Source organism: Salmo salar, chromosome 02 (genome assembly GCF_965601325.2).
Source record: "Salmo salar chromosome 02, fSalSal1, whole genome shotgun sequence".
Classification (NCBI taxonomy): Eukaryota; Metazoa; Chordata; class Actinopteri; order Salmoniformes; family Salmonidae; genus Salmo; species Salmo salar.
In genome coordinates, this window is record NC_138292.1 from 97,836,511 (window position 1) to 97,851,732 (window position 15,222).

A 15,222-nucleotide genomic window follows, 5' to 3' on the forward strand; every position below is an offset into this window, starting at 1 on the left:
AAGACAGTGATGTCTGAAGGTGAAAATTAATTCTCAGTGGTTTTGGACTTTCAGACAATACATACTTTTGTCACGTTGGAAACCACATCTTAAGGTCGATATCAAATTGTTTTACTTTAGAATGAAATCATTGTTTTTTTCTCAGGTGTTGTGGTTTTTCAGACCATACATTTTGGCACGGTGCTTACAACGTCACTGTCAAAATCTGAAGGTCGTTATCGATATTTTTTCTTTACGCTTAAGGTTTAAAAGTGCCTCGTTGGCGCAGCAGGCAGCGCGTCAGTCTCATAATCTGAAGGTCGTGAGTTCGATCCTCACACGGGACAATAAAGCTTTTAAAAAGACAGTGTTTTCTGAAGATGAGGGGAAATTAATTCTCAGTGTTATTGGACGTTCAGACGATACATACTTTTGTCACGGTGCTTACAACGTCACTGTAAAATCTGAAGGTCGGTATCGATATCTATATTTTTTACTTTAGAATGAAATCATTGTTTATTTCTTAGGTGTTGTGGACTTTCAGACCATACATTTTGGCACGGTGCTTACAACGTCACTGTCAAAATCTGAAGGTCGGTATCGATATCTATATTTTTTACTTTAGAATGAAATCATTGTTTTTTTCTTAGGTGTTGTGGACTTTCAGACCATACATTTTGGCACGGTGCTTACAACGTCACTGTCAAAATCTGAAATCTGGTATCGATATTTTTTCTTACACTTCATGCTTTAATGTGCCTCGTTGGTGCAGCAGGCAGCGCGTCAGTCTCATAATCTAAAGGTTGTGAGTTCGATCCTCACATGGGGCAGCAAAGCTTATAAAAAGACTATTGTCTGATGGTGAAAATTAATTCTCAGTGGTTTTGGACTTACAGACAATACATACTTTTGTCACGGTGGAAACCACGTCTTAAGGTCGATATCAAATTGTTTTACTTTAGAATGAAATCATAGTTTTTTTCTCAGGTGTTGTGGTTTTTCAGACCTAACATTTTGGCACGGTGCTTACCATGTCACTGTCAAAAAGTGAAGGTCGGTATCGATAATTTTTTCTTTCGATTTGTTGATTAAATGTTCTAAGTTAGCGCAGTAGGTAGCGCGTCAGTCTCATAATCTGAAGGTCGTGAGTTCGATCCTCACATGGGGCAGCAAAGCTTATAAAATGACAGTGTTGTCTGAAGGTGAAAATTAATTCTCAGTGGTTTTGGACTTTCAGACAGTACATACTTTTGTCACGGTGGAAACCACATCATAAGGTCGATATCAAATTGTTTTACTTTAGAATGAAATCATAGTTTTTTTCTCAGGTGTTGTGGTTTTTCAGACCTAACATTTTGGCACGGTGCTTACAACGTCACTGTCAAAAAGTGAAGGTCGGTATCGATAATTTTTTCTTTCGATTTGTTGATTAAATGTGCTTCGTTAGCGCAGTAGGTAGCGCGTCAGTCTCATAATCTGAAGGTCGTGAGTTCGATCCTCACACGGGGCAGGAAAGTTTTAAAAAGACAGTGTTGTCCGAAGATGAAGTGAAAATTAATTCTCAGTGGTTTTGGACTTTCAGACAATACATACTTTTGTCACGGTGCTTACAACGTCACTGTAAAATCTGAAGGTCGGTATCGATATCTATATTTTTTACTTTAGAATGAAATCATTGTTTTTTTCTTAGGTGTTGTGGACTTTCAGACCATACATTTTGGCACGGTGGTTACAACGTCACTGTCAAAATCTGAAATTTGGTATCGATATTTCTTCTTACACTTCATGCTTTAATGTGCCTCGTTGGTGCAGCAGGCAGCGCATCAGTCTCATAATCTAAAGGTCGTGAGTTCGATCCTCACACGAGGCAGCAAAGCTTATAAAAAGACAGTTGTCTGATGGTGAAAATTAATTCTCAGTGGTTTTGGACTGACAGACAATACATACTTTTGTCACGGTGGAAACCACGTCTTAAGGTCGATATCAAATTGTTTTACTTTAGAATGAAATCATAGTTTTTTTCTCAGGTGTTGTGGTTTTTCAGACCTAACATTTTGGCACGGTGCTTACAACGTCACTGTCAAAAAGTGAAGGTCGGTATCGCTAATTTTTTCTTTCGATTTGTTCATTAAATGTTCTTAGTTAGCGCAGTAGGTAGCGCGTCAGTCTCATAATCTAAAGGTCGTGAGTTCGATCCTCACACGAGCAGCAAAGCTTTTAAAAAGACAGTGTTGTCTGAAGATGAAGTGACAATTAATTCTCAGATGTTTGGGACTTTCAGACAATACATACTTTTGTCACGGTGGATACCACATCTTAAGGTCGATATCTATATTTTTTACTTTAGAATGAAATCATAGTTTTTTTCTCAGGTGTTGTGGACTTTCAGACCATACATTTTGGCACGGTGCTTACAACGTCACTGTCAAAAAGTGAAGGTCGGTATCGATAATTTTTTCTTTCGATTTGTTGATTAAAAGTGCTTCGTTAGCGCAGTAGGTAGCGCGTCAGTCTCATAATCTGAAGGTCATGAGTTCGATCCTCACACGGGCCAGCATAGCTTTTAAAAAGACAGTGTTGTCTGAAGATGAAGTGAAAATTAATTCTCAGTGCTTTTGGACTTTCAGACAATACATACTTTTGTCACAGTGGATACCACATCTTAAAGTCGATATCTATATTTTTTACTTTAGAATGAAATCATTGTTTTTTTCTCAGGTGATGTGGACTTTCAGACCATACATTTTGGCACGGTGCTTAAAACGTCACTGTCAAAATCTGAAGGTCGTTATCGATATTTTTTCTTTACGCTTAATGTTTAGAAGTGCCTCGTTGGAACAGCAGGCAGCGCATCAGTCTCATAATCTGAAGGTCGTGAGTTCGATCCTCACACGGGGCAGCAAAGCTTTTAAAAAGACAGTGTTTTCTGAAGATGAAGTGAAAATTAATTCTCAGTGTTATTGTACGTTCAGACGATACGTACTTTTGTCACGGTGCTTACAACGTCACTGTCAAAAAGTGAAGGTCGGTATCGATATTTTTTCTTTACGCTTAATGTTTAAAAGTGCCTCGTTGGCGCAGCAGGCAGCGCGTCAGTCTCATAATCTAAAGGTCGTGAGTTCGATCCTCACACGGGGCAGTAAAGCTTATAAAAAGTCTGTTGTCTGAAGGTGAAAATTAATTCTCAGTGGTGTTGGATGATACACAACTTTTTCACGGTGCTTACAACGTCACTGTCAAAATCTGAAGGTCGCTATCGATATCTATATTTTTTACTTTAGAATGAAATCATTGTTTTTTTCTTAGCTGTTGTGGACTTTCAGACCATACATTTTGGCACGGTGCTTACAACGTCACTGTCAAAATCTGAAGGTCGGTATCGATATTTTTTCTTACACTTAACAATTTAATGTACCTCGTTGGTGCAGCAGGCAGCGCGTCAGTCTCCTAATCTGAAGGTCGTGAGTTCGATCCTCACACGGGGCAGCCAAGCTTATAAAAAGACTCTTGTCTGATGGTGAAAATTAATTCTCAGTGGTTTTGGACTTTCAGACAATACATACTTTTGTCACGGTGGAAACCACATCTTAAGGTAGATATCAAATTGTTTTACTTTAGAATGAAATCATAGTTTTTTTCTCAGGTGTTGTGGTTTTTCAGACCATACATTTTGGCACGGTGCTTACAACGTCACTGTCAAAAAGTGAAGGTCGGTATCGATAATATTTTCTTTTGATTTGTTGATTAAATGGGTTTCGTTAGCGCAGTAGGTAGCGTGTCAGTCTCATAATCTGAAGGTCGTGAGTTCGATCCTCACACGGGTCAGCAAAGCCTTTTAAAAGACAGTGTTGTCTGAAGATGAAGTGACAATTAATTCTCAGATGTTTTGGACTTTCAGACAATACATACTTTTGTCACGGTGGATACCACATCTTAAGGTCGATATCTATATTTTTTACTTTAGAATGAAATCATAGTTTTTTTCTCAGGTGTTGTGGACTTTCAGACCATACATTTTGGCACGGTGCTTACAACGTCACTGTCAAAATCTGAAGGTCTGTATCGATATCTATATTTTTTACTTTAGAATGAAATCATTGTTTTTTTCTTAGGTGTTGTGGACTTTCAGACCATACATTTTGGCACGGTGGTTACAACGTCACTGTCAAAATCTGAAGGTCGGTATCGATATTTTTTCTTACACTTAATGCTTTAATGTGCCTCGTTGGTGCAGCAGGCAGCGCGTCAGTCTCATAATCTGAATGTCGTGAGTTCAATCCTCACACGGGGCAACGAAGCTTATAAAAAGACTCTTGTCCGATGGTGAAAATTAATTCTCGCTGGTTTTGGACTTTCAGACAATACATACTTTTGTCACGGTGGAAACCACATCTTAAGGTCGATATCAAATTGTTTTACTTTAGAATGAAATCATAGTTTTTTTCTCAGGTGTTGTGGTTTTTCAGACCATACATTTTGGCACGGTGCTTACAACGTCACTGTCAAAAAGTGAAGGTCGGTATCGATAATTTTTTCTTTCGATTTGTTGATTAAATGTGCTTCGGTAGCGCAGTAGGTAGCGCGTCAGTCTCATAATCTGAAGGTCATGAGTTCGATCCTCACACGGGCCAGCATAGCTTTTAAAAAGACAGTGTTGTCTGAAGATGAAGTGAAAATTAATTCTCAGTGGTTTTGGACTTTCAGACAATACATACTTTTGTCACAGTGGATACCACATCTTAAAGTCGATATCTATATTTTTTACTTTAGAATGAAATCATTGTTTTTTTCTTAGCTGTTGTGGACTTTCAGACCATACATTTTGGCACGGTGCTTACAACGTCACTGTCAAAATCTGAAGGTCGGTATCGATATTTTTTCTTACACTTAAGAATTTAATGTGCCTCGTTGGTGCAGCAGGCAGCGCGTCAGTCGCATAATCTGAAGGTCGTGAGTTCGATCCTCACACGGGGCAGCCAAGCTTATAAAAAGACTCTTGTCTGATGGTGAAAATTAATTCTCACTGGTTTTGGACTTTCAGACAATACATACTTTTGTCACGGTGGAAACCACATCTTAAGGTCGATATCAAATTGTTTTACTTTAGAATGAAATCATAGTTTTTTTCTCAGGTGTTGTGGTTTTTCAGACCATACATTTTGGCACGGTGCTTACAACGTCACTGTCAAAATCTGAAGGTCGGTATCGATATTTTTTTCTTACACTAAGTGATTTAATTTGCCTCGTTGGTGCAGCAGGCAGCGCGTCAGTCTCATAATCTGAAGGTCGTGAGTTCGATCCTCACAAGGGGCAGCAAAGCTTATAAAAAGACTGTTGTCTGATGGTGAAAATTAATTCTCAGTGGTTTTGGACTTTCAGACAATACATACTTTTGTCACGGTGGAAACCACATCTTAAGGTCGATATCAAATTGTTTTACTTTAGAATGAAATCATTGTTTTTTTCTCAGGTGTTGTGGTTTTTCAGACCATACATTTTGGCACGGTGCTTACAACGTCACTGTCAAAATCTGAAGGTCGTTATCGATATTTTTTCTTTACGCTTAAGGTTTAAAAGTAACTCATTGGTGCAGCAGGCAGCGCGTCAGTCTCATAATCTAAAGGTCGTGAGTTCGATCCTCACACAGGGCAACAAAGCTTATAAAACGACTGTTGTCTGATGGTGAAAATTAATTCTCAGTGGTTTTGGACTTACAGACAATACATACTTTTGTCACGGTGGAAACCACGTCTTAAGGTCGATATCAAATTGTTTTACTTTAGAATGAAATCATAGTTTTTTTCTCAGGTGTTGTGGTTTTTCAGACCATACATTTTGGCACGGTGCTTACAACGTCACTGTCAAAAAGTGAAGGTCGGTATCGATATTTTTTTCTTTCGATTAGTTGATTAAATCTTCTTAGTTAGCGCAGTAGGTAGCGCGTCAGTCTCATAATCTGAAGTTCGTGAGTTCGATCCTCACACGGGGCAGCAAAGTTTTAAAAAGACAGTGTTTTCTGAAGATGAAGTGAAAATTAATTCTCAGTGTTATTGGACGTTCAGACAATACATACTTTTGTCACGGTGCTTACAACGTCACTGTAAAATCTGAAGGTCGGTATCGATATCTATATTTTCTACTTTAGAATGAAATCATTGTTTTTTTCTTAGGTGTTGTGGACTTTCAGACCATACATTTTGGCACAGTGCTTACAACGTCACTGTCAAAATCTGAAATTTGGTATCGATATTTTTTCTTACACTTCATGCTTTAATGTGCCTCGTTGGTGCAGCAGGCAGCACGTCAGTCTCATAATCTAAAGGTCGTGAGTTCGATCCTCACACGGGGCAGCAAAGCTTTTAAAAAGACAGTGTTGTCCGAAGATGAAGTGAAAATTAATTCTCAGTGGTTTTGGACTTTCAGACAATAAATACTTTTGTCACGGTGGAAACCACATCTTAAGGTCGATATCAAATTGTTTTACTTTAGAATGAAATCATAATTTTTTTCTCAGGTGTTGTGGTTTTTCAGACCATACATTTTGGCACGGTGCTTACAACGTCACTGTCAAAAAGTGAATGTCGGTATCGATAATTTTTTCTTTCGATTTCTTAATTAAATGTTCCTCGTTAGCGCAGTAGGTAGCGCGTCAGTCTCATAATCTGAAGGTCGTGAGTTCGATCCTCACACGGGGCAGCAAAGCTCTTAAAAAGACAGTGTTTTCTGAAGATGAAGTGAAAATTAATTCTCAGTGGTATTGGACATTCAGACGATACATACTTTTGTCACGGTGCTTACAACGTCACTGTCAAAATCTGAAGCTCGGTATCGATATCTATATTTTTACTTTAGAATGAAATCATTGTTTATTTCTTAGGTGTTGTGGACTTTCAGACCATACATTTTGGCACGGTGCTTTCAACGTCACTGTCAAAATCTGAAGGTCGGTATCGATCATTTTTTATTTCGATGTCTTCATGTAATGTGACGTGTTAGCGCAGTAGGTAGTGCATCAGTCTTATAATCTGAAGGTCGTGAGTTCTATCCTCACACGGGGCAGCAAAGATTTTAAAAAGAAAGTTTTGTCTGAAGATGAAGTGACAATTAATTCTCAGATGTTTTGGACTTTCAGACAATACATATTTTTGTCACGGTGGATACCACATCTTAAGGTCGATATCTCTATTTTTTTACTTTAGAATGAAATCATAGTTTTTTTCTCAGGTGTTGTGGCCTTTCAGACCATACATTTTGGCACGGTGCTTACAACGTCACTGTCAAAAAGTGAAGGTCGGTATCGATATTTTTTCTTAAACTTAATGATTTAATGTGCCTCGTTGGCGCAGCAGGCAGTGCGTCAGTCTCATAATCTGAAGGTCGTGAGTTCGATCCTCACACGGGTCAGCAAAGCTTATAAAAGACAGTTTTGTCTGAAGGTGAAAATTAATTCTCAGTGGTTTTGGACTTTCAGACAATACATACTTTTGTCACGGTGCTTACAACGTCACTCTAAAATCTGAAGGTCGGTATCGATATCTATATTTTTTACTTTAGAATGAAATCATTGTTTTTTTCATAGGTGTTGTGGACTTTCAGACCATACATTTTGGCACGGTGGTTACAACGTCACTGTCAAAATCTGAAGGTCGGTATCGATATTTTTTCTTACACTTCATGCTTTATTGTGCCTCGTTGGTGCAGCAGGCAGCGCGTCAGTCTCATAATCTAAAGGTCGTGAGTTCGATCCTCACACGCGGCAGCAAAGCTTATAAAAAGACTGTTGTCTAATGGTGAAAATTAATTCTCAGTGTTTTTGGACTTTCAGACAGTACATACTTTTGTCACGGTGGAAACCACATCATAAGGTCGATATCAAATTGTTTTACTTTAGAATGAAATCGTAGTTTTTTTCTCAGGTGTTGTGGACTTTCAGACCATACATTTTGGCACGGTGCTTACATCGTCACTGTCAAAAAGTGAAGGTCGGTATCGATATTTTTTCTTACACTTAATGATTTAACGTTCCTTGTTGGCGCAGCAGGCACCGCGTCAGTCTCATAATCTGAAGGTCGTGAGTTCGATCCTCACACGGGGCAGCAAAGCTTATAAAAGACAGTTTTGTCTGAAGGTGAAAATTAATTCTCAGTGGTTTTGGACTTTCAGACAATACATACTTTTGTCACGGTGGATACCACATCTTAAGGTCGATATCTATATTTTTTACTTTAGAATGAAATCATAGTTTTTTTCTCAGGTGTTGTGGACTTTCAGACCATACATTTTGGCACGGTGCTTACAACGTCACTGTCAAAATCTGAAGGTCTGTATCGATATCTATATTTTTTACTTTAGAATGAAATCATTGTTTTTTTCTTAGGTGTTGTGGACTTTCAGACCATACATTTTGGCACGGTGGTTACAACGTCACTGTCAAAATCTGAAGGTCGGTATCGATATTTTTTCTTACACTTAATGCTTTAATGTGCCTCGTTGGTGCAGCAGGCAGCGCGTCAGTCTCATAATCTGAATGTCGTGAGTTCAATCCTCACACGGGGCAACGAAGCTTATAAAAAGACTCTTGTCCGATGGTGAAAATTAATTCTCGCTGGTTTTGGACTTTCAGACAATACATACTTTTGTCACGGTGGAAACCACATCTTAAGGTCGATATCAAATTGTTTTACTTTAGAATGAAATCATAGTTTTTTTCTCAGGTGTTGTGGTTTTTCAGACCATACATTTTGGCACGGTGCTTACAACGTCACTGTCAAAAAGTGAAGGTCGGTATCGATAATTTTTTCTTTCGATTTGTTGATTAAATGTGCTTCGGTAGCGCAGTAGGTAGCGCGTCAGTCTCATAATCTGAAGGTCATGAGTTCGATCCTCACACGGGCCAGCATAGCTTTTAAAAAGACAGTGTTGTCTGAAGATGAAGTGAAAATTAATTCTCAGTGGTTTTGGACTTTCAGACAATACATACTTTTGTCACAGTGGATACCACATCTTAAAGTCGATATCTATATTTTTTACTTTAGAATGAAATCATTGTTTTTTTCTTAGCTGTTGTGGACTTTCAGACCATACATTTTGGCACGGTGCTTACAACGTCACTGTCAAAATCTGAAGGTCGGTATCGATATTTTTTCTTACACTTAAGAATTTAATGTGCCTCGTTGGTGCAGCAGGCAGCGCGTCAGTCGCATAATCTGAAGGTCGTGAGTTCGATCCTCACACGGGGCAGCCAAGCTTATAAAAAGACTCTTGTCTGATGGTGAAAATTAATTCTCACTGGTTTTGGACTTTCAGACAATACATACTTTTGTCACGGTGGAAACCACATCTTAAGATCGATATCAAATTGTTTTACTTTAGAATGAAATCATAGTTTTTTTCTCAGGTGTTGTGGTTTTTCAGACCATACATTTTGGCACGGTGCTTACAACGTCACTGTCAAAATCTGAAGGTCGGTATCGATATTTTTTTCTTACACTAAATGATTTAATTTGCCTCGTTGGTGCAGCAGGCAGCGCGTCAGTCTCATAATCTGAAGGTCGTGAGTTCGATCCTCACAAGGGGCAGCAAAGCTTATAAAAAGACTGTTGTCTGATGGTGAAAATTAATTCTCAGTGGTTTTGGACTTACAGACAATACATACTTTTGTCACGGTGGAAACCACGTCTTAAGGTCGATATCAAATTGTTTTACTTTAGAATGAAATCATAGTTTTTTTCTCAGGTGTTGTGGTTTTTCAGACCATACATTTTGGCACGGTGCTTACAACGTCACTGTCAAAAAGTGAAGGTCGGTATCGATATTTTTTTCTTTCGATTAGTTGATTAAATCTTCTTAGTTAGCGCAGTAGGTAGCGCGTCAGTCTCATAATCTGAAGTTCGTGAGTTCGATCCTCACACGGGGCAGCAAAGTTTTAAAAAGACAGTGTTTTCTGAAGATGAAGTGAAAATTAATTCTCAGTGTTATTGGACGTTCAGACAATACATACTTTTGTCACGGTGCTTACAACGTCACTGTAAAATCTGAAGGTCGGTATCGATATCTATATTTTCTACTTTAGAATGAAATCATTGTTTTTTTCTTAGGTGTTGTGGACTTTCAGACCATACATTTTGGCACAGTGCTTACAACGTCACTGTCAAAATCTGAAATTTGGTATCGATATTTTTTCTTACACTTCATGCTTTAATGTGCCTCGTTGGTGCAGCAGGCAGCACGTCAGTCTCATAATCTAAAGGTCGTGAGTTCGATCCTCACACGGGGCAGCAAAGCTTTTAAAAAGACAGTGTTGTCCGAAGATGAAGTGAAAATTAATTCTCAGTGGTTTTGGACTTTCAGACAATAAATACTTTTGTCACGGTGGAAACCACATCTTAAGGTCGATATCAAATTGTTTTACTTTAGAATGAAATCATAATTTTTTTCTCAGGTGTTGTGGTTTTTCAGACCATACATTTTGGCACGGTGCTTACAACGTCACTGTCAAAAAGTGAATGTCGGTATCGATAATTTTTTCTTTCGATTTCTTAATTAAATGTTCCTCGTTAGCGCAGTAGGTAGCGCGTCAGTCTCATAATCTGAAGGTCGTGAGTTCGATCCTCACACGGGGCAGCAAAGCTCTTAAAAAGACAGTGTTTTCTGAAGATGAAGTGAAAATTAATTCTCAGTGGTATTGGACATTCAGACGATACATACTTTTGTCACGGTGCTTACAACGTCACTGTCAAAATCTGAAGCTCGGTATCGATATCTATATTTTTACTTTAGAATGAAATCATTGTTTATTTCTTAGGTGTTGTGGACTTTCAGACCATACATTTTGGCACGGTGCTTTCAACGTCACTGTCAAAATCTGAAGGTCGGTATCGATCATTTTTTATTTCGATGTCTTCATGTAATGTGACGTGTTAGCGCAGTAGGTAGTGCATCAGTCTTATAATCTGAAGGTCGTGAGTTCTATCCTCACACGGGGCAGCAAAGATTTTAAAAAGAAAGTTTTGTCTGAAGATGAAGTGACAATTAATTCTCAGATGTTTTGGACTTTCAGACAATACATATTTTTGTCACGGTGGATACCACATCTTAAGGTCGATATCTCTATTTTTTTACTTTAGAATGAAATCATAGTTTTTTTCTCAGGTGTTGTGGCCTTTCAGACCATACATTTTGGCACGGTGCTTACAACGTCACTGTCAAAAAGTGAAGGTCGGTATCGATATTTTTTCTTAAACTTAATGATTTAATGTGCCTCGTTGGCGCAGCAGGCAGTGCGTCAGTCTCATAATCTGAAGGTCGTGAGTTCGATCCTCACACGGGTCAGCAAAGCTTATAAAAGACAGTTTTGTCTGAAGGTGAAAATTAATTCTCAGTGGTTTTGGACTTTCAGACAATACATACTTTTGTCACGGTGCTTACAACGTCACTGTAAAATCTGAAGGTCGGTATCGATATCTATATTTTTTACTTTAGAATGAAATCATTGTTTTTTTCATAGGTGTTGTGGACTTTCAGACCATACATTTTGGCACGGTGGTTACAACGTCACTGTCAAAATCTGAAGGTCGGTATCGATATTTTTTCTTACACTTCATGCTTTATTGTGCCTCGTTGGTGCAGCAGGCAGCGCGTCAGTCTCATAATCTAAAGGTCGTGAGTTCGATCCTCACACGCGGCAGCAAAGCTTATAAAAAGACTGTTGTCTAATGGTGAAAATTAATTCTCAGTGTTTTTGGACTTTCAGACAGTACATACTTTTGTCACGGTGGAAACCACATCATAAGGTCGATATCAAATTGTTTTACTTTAGAATGAAATCGTAGTTTTTTTCTCAGGTGTTGTGGACTTTCAGACCATACATTTTGGCACGGTGCTTACATCGTCACTGTCAAAAAGTGAAGGTCGGTATCGATATTTTTTCTTACACTTAATGATTTAACGTTCCTTGTTGGCGCAGCAGGCACCGCGTCAGTCTCATAATCTGAAGGTCGTGAGTTCGATCCTCACACGGGGCAGCAAAGCTTATAAAAGACAGTTTTGTCTGAAGGTGAAAATTAATTCTCAGTGGTTTTGGACTTTCAGACAATACATACTTTTGTCACGGTGGATACCACATCTTAAGGTCGATATCTATATTTTTTACTTTAGAATGAAATCATAGTTTTTTTCTCAGGTGTTGTGGACTTTCAGACCATACATTTTGGCACGGTGCTTACAACGTCACTGTCAAAATCTGAAGGTCTGTATCGATATCTATATTTTTTACTTTAGAATGAAATCATTGTTTTTTTCTTAGGTGTTGTGGACTTTCAGACCATACATTTTGGCACGGTGGTTACAACGTCACTGTCAAAATCTGAAGGTCGGTATCGATATTTTTTCTTACACTTAATGCTTTAATGTGCCTCGTTGGTGCAGCAGGCAGCGCGTCAGTCTCATAATCTGAATGTCGTGAGTTCAATCCTCACACGGGGCAACGAAGCTTATAAAAAGACTCTTGTCCGATGGTGAAAATTAATTCTCGCTGGTTTTGGACTTTCAGACAATACATACTTTTGTCACGGTGGAAACCACATCTTAAGGTCGATATCAAATTGTTTTACTTTAGAATGAAATCATAGTTTTTTTCTCAGGTGTTGTGGTTTTTCAGACCATACATTTTGGCACGGTGCTTACAACGTCACTGTCAAAAAGTGAAGGTCGGTATCGATAATTTTTTCTTTCGATTTGTTGATTAAATGTGCTTCGGTAGCGCAGTAGGTAGCGCGTCAGTCTCATAATCTGAAGGTCATGAGTTCGATCCTCACACGGGCCAGCATAGCTTTTAAAAAGACAGTGTTGTCTGAAGATGAAGTGAAAATTAATTCTCAGTGGTTTTGGACTTTCAGACAATACATACTTTTGTCACAGTGGATACCACATCTTAAAGTCGATATCTATATTTTTTACTTTAGAATGAAATCATTGTTTTTTTCTTAGCTGTTGTGGACTTTCAGACCATACATTTTGGCACGGTGCTTACAACGTCACTGTCAAAATCTGAAGGTCGGTATCGATATTTTTTCTTACACTTAAGAATTTAATGTGCCTCGTTGGTGCAGCAGGCAGCGCGTCAGTCGCATAATCTGAAGGTCGTGAGTTCGATCCTCACACGGGGCAGCCAAGCTTATAAAAAGACTCTTGTCTGATGGTGAAAATTAATTCTCACTGGTTTTGGACTTTCAGACAATACATACTTTTGTCACGGTGGAAACCACATCTTAAGGTCGATATCAAATTGTTTTACTTTAGAATGAAATCATAGTTTTTTTCTCAGGTGTTGTGGTTTTTCAGACCATACATTTTGGCACGGTGCTTACAACGTCACTGTCAAAATCTGAAGGTCGGTATCGATATTTTTTTCTTACACTAAGTGATTTAATTTGCCTCGTTGGTGCAGCAGGCAGCGCGTCAGTCTCATAATCTGAAGGTCGTGAGTTCGATCCTCACAAGGGGCAGCAAAGCTTATAAAAAGACTGTTGTCTGATGGTGAAAATTAATTCTCAGTGGTTTTGGACTTTCAGACAATACATACTTTTGTCACGGTGGAAACCACATCTTAAGGTCGATATCAAATTGTTTTACTTTAGAATGAAATCATTGTTTTTTTCTCAGGTGTTGTGGTTTTTCAGACCATACATTTTGGCACGGTGCTTACAACGTCACTGTCAAAATCTGAAGGTCGTTATCGATATTTTTTCTTTACGCTTAAGGTTTAAAAGTAACTCATTGGTGCAGCAGGCAGCGCGTCAGTCTCATAATCTAAAGGTCGTGAGTTCGATCCTCACACAGGGCAACAAAGCTTATAAAACGACTGTTGTCTGATGGTGAAAATTAATTCTCAGTGGTTTTGGACTTACAGACAATACATACTTTTGTCACGGTGGAAACCACGTCTTAAGGTCGATATCAAATTGTTTTACTTTAGAATGAAATCATAGTTTTTTTCTCAGGTGTTGTGGTTTTTCAGACCATACATTTTGGCACGGTGCTTACAACGTCACTGTCAAAAAGTGAAGGTCGGTATCAATATTTTTTTCTTTCGATTAGTTGATTAAATCTTCTTAGTTAGCGCAGTAGGTAGCGCGTCAGTCTCATAATCTGAAGTTCGTGAGTTCGATCCTCACACGGGGCAGCAAAGTTTTAAAAAGACAGTGTTTTCTGAAGATGAAGTGAAAATTAATTCTCAGTGTTATTGGACGTTCAGACAATACATACTTTTGTCACGGTGCTTACAACGTCACTGTAAAATCTGAAGGTCGGTATCGATATCTATATTTTCTACTTTAGAATGAAATCATTGTTTTTTTCTTAGGTGTTGTGGACTTTCAGACCATACATTTTGGCACAGTGCTTACAACGTCACTGTCAAAATCTGAAATTTGGTATCGATATTTTTTCTTACACTTCATGCTTTAATGTGCCTCGTTGGTGCAGCAGGCAGCACGTCAGTCTCATAATCTAAAGGTCGTGAGTTCGATCCTCACACGGGGCAGCAAAGCTTTTAAAAAGACAGTGTTGTCCGAAGATGAAGTGAAAATTAATTCTCAGTGGTTTTGGACTTTCAGACAATAAATACTTTTGTCACGGTGGAAACCACATCTTAAGGTCGATATCAAATTGTTTTACTTTAGAATGAAATCATAATTTTTTTCTCAGGTGTTGTGGTTTTTCAGACCATACATTTTGGCACGGTGCTTACAACGTCACTGTCAAAAAGTGAATGTCGGTATCGATAATTTTTTCTTTCGATTTCTTAATTAAATGTTCCTCGTTAGCGCAGTAGGTAGCGCGTCAGTCTCATAATCTGAAGGTCGTGAGTTCGATCCTCACACGGGGCAGCAAAGCTCTTAAAAAGACAGTGTTTTCTGAAGATGAAGTGAAAATTAATTCTCAGTGGTATTGGACATTCAGACGATACATACTTTTGTCACGGTGCTTACAACGTCACTGTCAAAATCTGAAGCTCGGTATCAATATCTATATTTTTACTTTAGAATGAAATCATTGTTTATTTCTTAGGTGTTGTGGACTTTCAGACCATACATTTTGGCACGGTGCTTTCAACGTCACTGTCAAAATCTGAAGGTCGGTATCGATCATTTTTTATTTCGATGTCTTCATGTAATGTGACGTGTTAGCGCAGTAGGTAGTGCATCAGTCTTATAATCTGAAGGTCGTGAGTTCTATCCTCAC

General features: G+C 38.4%; 5 non-coding genes across 5 annotated transcripts; all 5 read left to right on the forward strand.

Moving 5' to 3' along the window:
• Positions 1–1,416: 1,416 nt before the first annotated feature.
• trnam-cau (transfer RNA methionine (anticodon CAU)) lies at positions 1,417–1,489 on the forward strand. The gene has a single exon. It is a non-coding gene; the product is annotated as a tRNA-Met (tRNA).
• Positions 1,490–3,392: 1,903 nt separating this feature from the next.
• trnar-ccu (transfer RNA arginine (anticodon CCU)) lies at positions 3,393–3,465 on the forward strand. The gene has a single exon. It is a non-coding gene; the product is annotated as a tRNA-Arg (tRNA).
• Positions 3,466–6,602: 3,137 nt separating this feature from the next.
• trnam-cau (transfer RNA methionine (anticodon CAU)) lies at positions 6,603–6,675 on the forward strand. Its single transcript has one exon. It is a non-coding gene; the product is annotated as a tRNA-Met (tRNA).
• A 3,854-nt stretch (positions 6,676–10,529) lies between these two features.
• trnam-cau (transfer RNA methionine (anticodon CAU)) lies at positions 10,530–10,602 on the forward strand. The gene has a single exon. It is a non-coding gene; the product is annotated as a tRNA-Met (tRNA).
• Positions 10,603–14,794: 4,192 nt separating this feature from the next.
• On the forward strand, positions 14,795–14,867 carry trnam-cau (transfer RNA methionine (anticodon CAU)). Its single transcript has one exon. It is a non-coding gene; the product is annotated as a tRNA-Met (tRNA).
• The last annotated feature ends 355 nt before the right edge of the window (positions 14,868–15,222 follow it).